This window comes from Conger conger, chromosome 4 (assembly GCF_963514075.1).
Source record: "Conger conger chromosome 4, fConCon1.1, whole genome shotgun sequence".
Lineage (NCBI taxonomy): Eukaryota > Metazoa > Chordata > Actinopteri > Anguilliformes > Congridae > Conger > Conger conger.
In genome coordinates, this window is record NC_083763.1 from 373,899 (window position 1) to 380,032 (window position 6,134).

A 6,134-nucleotide genomic window follows, 5' to 3' on the forward strand; every position below is an offset into this window, starting at 1 on the left:
TTCTGATCTGTTGTGACAGCTGCTCACCTGCACTGGTTTCCATGGACACGTTAAGTCACCTGACAGACAGCGGCGTTCCCTGGACCAATGAGACAGCAGGGGAGGTACTGAGGCAGTTGCTTGATCTGTCTCCGTTTCCGGGGAAATACGGAGAACCAAAACAAACATCCGGACGCACTTACCACCCCATAACATTTATGAATCGTAGAGCGTTTCTCTGGAAATCTGGAAACACCTTTCCATGTCAAAGCAGCCTATAGCCGTCACCAGGAGACCTGATTCAAATATGACACAAAGGAAGAATGGCACTGGAAGAATCCCTCACTGACTCTCACCGTGAATCACTCACTGACTCTCACTGTGAATCCCTCACTGACTCTCACCGTGAATCACTCACTGATTCTCACTGTGAATAACTCACTGACTCTCACCGTGAATCACTCACTGACTCTCACCGTGAATCACTCACTGACTCTCACCGTGAATCACTCACTGACTCTCACTGTGAATCCCTCACTGACTCTCACCGTGAATCACTCACTGACTCTCACCGTGAATCCCTCACTGACTCTCACCGTGAATCACTCACTGATTCTCACTGTGAATCACTCACTGACTCTCACCGTGAATCACTCACTGACTCTCACCGTGAATCCCTCACTGACTCTCACCGTGAATCCCTCACTGACTCTCACCGTGAATCACTCACTGACTCTCACTGTGAATCACTCACTGACTCTCACCGTGAATCACTCACTGACTCTCACCGTGAATCACTCACTGACTCTCACTGTGAATCCCTCACTGACTCTCACTGTGAATCACTCACTGACTCTCACTGTGAATCCCTCACTGACTCTCACTGTGAATCCCTCACTGACTCTCACTGTGAATCACTCACTGACTCTCACCGTGAATCCCTCACTGACTCTCACTGTGAATAGCTCACTGATTCTCACTGTGAATAGCTCACTGACTCTCACTGTGAATCCCTCACTGACTCTCACTGTGAATAGCTCACTGACTCTCACTGTGAATCACTCACTGACTCTCACCGTCAATCCGCAAGTAAGTCCATCACGCTTCAGGGTATCATTTCAGTGTAGTGAGAGATTTTATAAAAAAAAGCATCAATATTTACAAAGCCATAAATTGAGAAGTTGTTGCTCATGTTTCTAAAAGATGTCACACTGACTGGGTCCACCTGTGTGTGTGAGTGTGTGTATGTGTGTGAGAGAGAGCATGTGTGTGAGTGTGTGTGTGTGCATGTGTGTTTGTGCGTGTCTGTGTTTGTTGTGTGTGAGTGTGTATGCGTGTGTGAGCATGTGTGTGTGTGTGTGTGTGTGTGAGCATGCGTGTGTGTGTGTGTGTGTGTGTATGTATGTGTATGTGTGTGTGTGTATGAGTGTATGTGTGTGTGTGTGAGTGTGTGTAACTGTGTGTGTGTGTGTGTGTGTGTGAGTGTGTGTGCGTGTGTGGGTGTGTGTGTGTGTGAGTGAGTGTGTGTAACTGTGTGTGTGTGTGTGTGTGTGAGTGTGTGTGAGTGTGTGGGTGTGTGTGTGTGTGTGAGAGTGAGAGTGAGAGTGAGTGAGTGAGTGTGTGTGTGTGTGTGTGTGTGTGTGTGTGTGTGTGTGTGTGTGTGAGTGAGTGAGAGTGAGAGTGAGAGTGAGTGTGAGTGTGAGTGTGAGTGTGAGTGTGAGTGTGTGTGTGAGTGTGAGTGTGTGTGTGTGAGTGTGTGTGTGTGAGTGTGTGTGTGTGTGAGTGTGTGCTACTCAGGCTATATTTCACTGATGGGTAGCTGAGCTTCAGACAACAGCTCTATGATTTTATTATTAACAGCTCTATGCCAAATGCCTGCTATAAACACAGGGCAGGTAGGTTCTGTGTTTAGTGTAGTTTACTGTAGTTCACCTGGAGTTTATTGTAGTTTACTTTACAATTACAGTTTAATTTGTATCACTCACTAACTGAAGCTGAAATTGGATTGATTGGGCGATTTTGAGGGAAAAGAGTTTGTTTAAGAACACAGATATTTGATGGACTATAAATGCTCAGCATGATGAAACATAAAGGGTATTTCATGGAGCTACATTTTGGCGCGTGTCGCTAAATACCTCAATAAAAACACCGGCACTCCTCTTGTAGGGGGAATCAGCTCATTTGCTCATTAAACAGAGAGAGCTTTGATCTTTTATTTCACGTATATGGTATCCTGTAAAGTGCAGTTGTTTATGTAATTACACATTCTTGTTTTACAGTGTTTGCAGGCTTTAGCCATTTAAAGCTCTTATAATATCATAGAAAAGCAAGTGGTTCACATTATTATTTTTCCTTGTAGAACACATACTCCTGTTGGACTAGCCTGGGAGTGAGGTAATAGTATGTGTGTGTGTGTGGGGGGGGGGGGGGGGGGGCTGTGTGTGAACAAATTTATATCAGAGCATGTACATACAGTGTACACTAAAATATAAAAAATATATATAAAATGTAAAATATAAAATAACAACAAGCAACAACAAATAAGATATGGACAGGCATTCAAATTCCAAATTAGTTTTTCTAAAACTGCCCTCAGATGTCCACAAGTGTCCCGAAATCTCTCCAAATGCAAAACATCTGCATATTTCTTTTTCCAGGCACATGAATGGTCAGAAAAGCTTATTTTTCAATTAAAACTGAATTTTGATACACAATTTAAAGAAAATGAACCTTCACGTGTGTTTCATTCACACATATGAGAGTATGTTTCTATAAAGCACGAAGCTGAAGTGTCCAAAAAGCTCTTTAAAAAGGATTACTCAACCTCACGCTTTCTCAAAAATCTGCATCATATTGAAAAAGGAACTTTATTTCAAAATTAGGTTAATCAGAGCCCGGTCAGCCAGTACAATTACAGGTTTACATCTATAGCAAGTCCAAATCCTGTAATTACTCATGCCTGTATATTCATTCTGCGAAGTGAATGCAGCGATATCTCTAAACACTTTGTCGCCAGAATATGACACATTATACCGTGTTGGAAAGGGCAGAAACCCCCTGTAAGAAGCGTATGATGTTTTACATTAGTTCAGTATCGAAATGACCCAGCAATGCAATTACGCAACGTATGCAAGTACTTCAAGATGCTGAGGTATACTCCGCGGAGAATGTCCAGACTGGCCACACTGAAGCAGAGAAACACATGGAAACTGGAAGAACACAATTAAAAAGAGAAATACGACAGATAAACCATTTCCTAAGCACTTTAAATCTAAAAAGAAAATGTAAAACTTACAGTTATTTAATGGCTAACAATATTCATGAAATATTCAGGAATGTATCTTGAAAAAAGCTAGATATAATAAGTTTGAAAATAAAACCGATATAAATCACATGTAGATAACCATCTTTTAAAACTGTAAAAGAAATATTGCCCTACATAACCTTAGTACCCCCTACAGCATTCCTAAATGACACGAAAGTCAGAATGGGTCACCTTAAATGCCCTACAGTAACAGTCAAATTTATTCTGTATCTAGATGTGATGAGATTTTTTATTTTCCTTTTTAGGCAAGCACTTTTGGATCACTCTATTAAAATCTGCAGTGCTCTGAAATATTATCACTTAATGGCCACAAACTATCAACAAATCTGGGGATTAATTATTATATTCATTGCGAGAGCAGTGTCTCAGCCTTGTTCAGTGTGGGAGTGATGCTGTAATAGATTAACTATATAGTTAAATATATATGTATAAAAACATATAATATATACACCTTAGCCAAATCATATTTGATAGCATGTTTTAATAATGCTCACCATCAATAAATGAAATAAATCAATAAATTATATATAATATATAGTGCAAACATATTGTAATAGTGATCTAAAGTACACATGTATGACTTGTGTTAGTTTTAGTATTTAAGTTGTAGTGTAACATGTCTGTACAGGAGAAGCCCGAATTCTGTCCATGAGCGTACGTGTGTGTGTGTGTGTGTGTGTGTGTGTGTGTGTGTGTGTGAGAGTGTGTGTGTGTGTGTGTGTGTGTGAGAGTGTGTGTGTGTGTGTGTGTGTGTGTGTGTGTGTGAGTGTGTGTGTGTGTGTGTGTGTGTGTGTGTGTGTGAGTGAGTGTGTGTGTGTGTGTGTGTGTGTGTGTGTGTGAGAGTGTGTGTGTGTGTGTGTGTGTGTGTGTGAGAGTGTGTGTGTGTGTGTGTGTGTGAGTGTGTGTGTGTGTGTTGGCAGCAGATCTGACTCTGACTGAAACACAGAGTCCAGTCCCAGCGCTGCCAAATCACTGCGCTGCCCTAATCCCCCATAATCCTCTCTGTCTCCAGACAGGTGATCACTGCTTGCAGCTCCACTCCACTGTCTGTGACCTCAGAGGAATCCCCCCCAACCCTGTACCCCAACAACCCCCCACCCCCCCAACCCTGCACCCCAACAACCCCCCACCCCCCAACCCTGTACCCCAACAACCCCCCACCCCCCAACCCTGTACCCCAACAACCCTGCACCCCAACAACCCCCCACCCCCCAACCCTGCACCCCAACAACCCCCCACCCCCAACCCTGTACCCCAACAACCCCCCACCCCCCCAACCCTGCACCCCAACAGCCCTCAACCCCAACCCTGTACCCCAACCCCCCCACCCCCCCAACCCTGCACCCCAACAGCCCCCAACCCCCCCAACCCTGCACCCCAACAGCCCCCAACCCCCCCACCCCCCCAACCCTGTTCTCTCCTGTGCGTGTAGAACAGTTCTCTCCTGTGTGTAGAACAGTTCTCTCCTGTGTGTGTAGAACAGTTCTCTCCTGTGTGTGTAGAACAGTTCTCTCCTGTGTGTGTAGAACAGTTCTCTCCTGTGCGTGTAGAACAGTTCTCTCCTGTGCGTGTAGAACAGTTCTCTCCTGTGTGTAGAACAGTTCTCTCCTGTGTGTGTAGAACAGTTCTCTCCTGTGTGTGTAGAACAGTTCTCTCCTGTGTGTAGAACAGTTCTCTCCTGTGCGTGTAGAACAGTTCTCTCCTGTGTGTGTAGAACAGTTTCTCCTGTGTGTGTAGAACAGTTCTCTCCTGTGTGTGCCCCCCCCACCCAATCTCCCGCTCTGGACTCTGCCAGCACCCCGAGACCTCACCCCCTCCCAAATATCCCCGGAATTTTCCAGAGTGACAGGGTTTAATAACACTCCGGAGTATGAAGGGCCGGAACTTCTGCAGCTCACAAACACTTGGGCTCCCTTCCCGATGCAGAAGCCTGGTCTGGATCTGTGTCTCCGCTCTTGTGGGGAGAGGCATGAGCTGGAGAATATTTCCAGCAGTTGAAATATACTTACATTCTCATACATCGAAATATACACTCACTCACTTAGCACTGAGCACTTTATTAGGAACACATGTACACCTACTTATTAATGCGATTATCTAACATTTAATAAACCAGTTGTATGGCAGCAGTGCAATGCAGAAAATCATGTATATACGGGTCAGGAGCTTCAGTTAATGTCACATCAGAATGGAGAAAAAATTTGATCTAAGCGACTTTGACCATGGAATGATTGTTGTTGCCAGACAGTGTGGTTTGAGTACCTCAGAAACTGCGGAATTTTCACACACAACAGTCTCAGGAAGGTGACAGTAACACAAATAACCACATATTAAGTAGTGGTATGCAGAAGAGCGTCTCTGAACACACAACGCATCATTACTCAAAGTGGATAGGCTACAGCAGCAGAAGTAACTTAATAAGTCTAAAAAATAAGTTAAAAAAAACCTAATAAAGTGCTCACTGAGTGTATTGCCTGAAATAATGAACTCTGTATTAATACACCATGAAAGCGCGTGTGAAGCTGGCATTAGCGAGCGATGCACAGGCATTACTCTGATGTCTAAGAATGTGCGATGGATCTGATAAAGTGCCATCTGTGCGTTTCCGTCCCACGCTGTTTCTGACGGCGGCCATTTTGTGAGGCTCTGGGTTCTGGGCCCGGGCCAGCGGAGAGAGCTGGGGTTATTATTGTAGCTTCCCCATCACGGACGGCCTCTTTCTTCCACTCTCTGGTTTCCAGGAGGGATTAGAGCGGCCGGCGTTTCTCATGGCTGTTATCGCTACATCTCCCTATGTCCCACAATCCTTTGCGCCTTCCTGCCGCCCTCC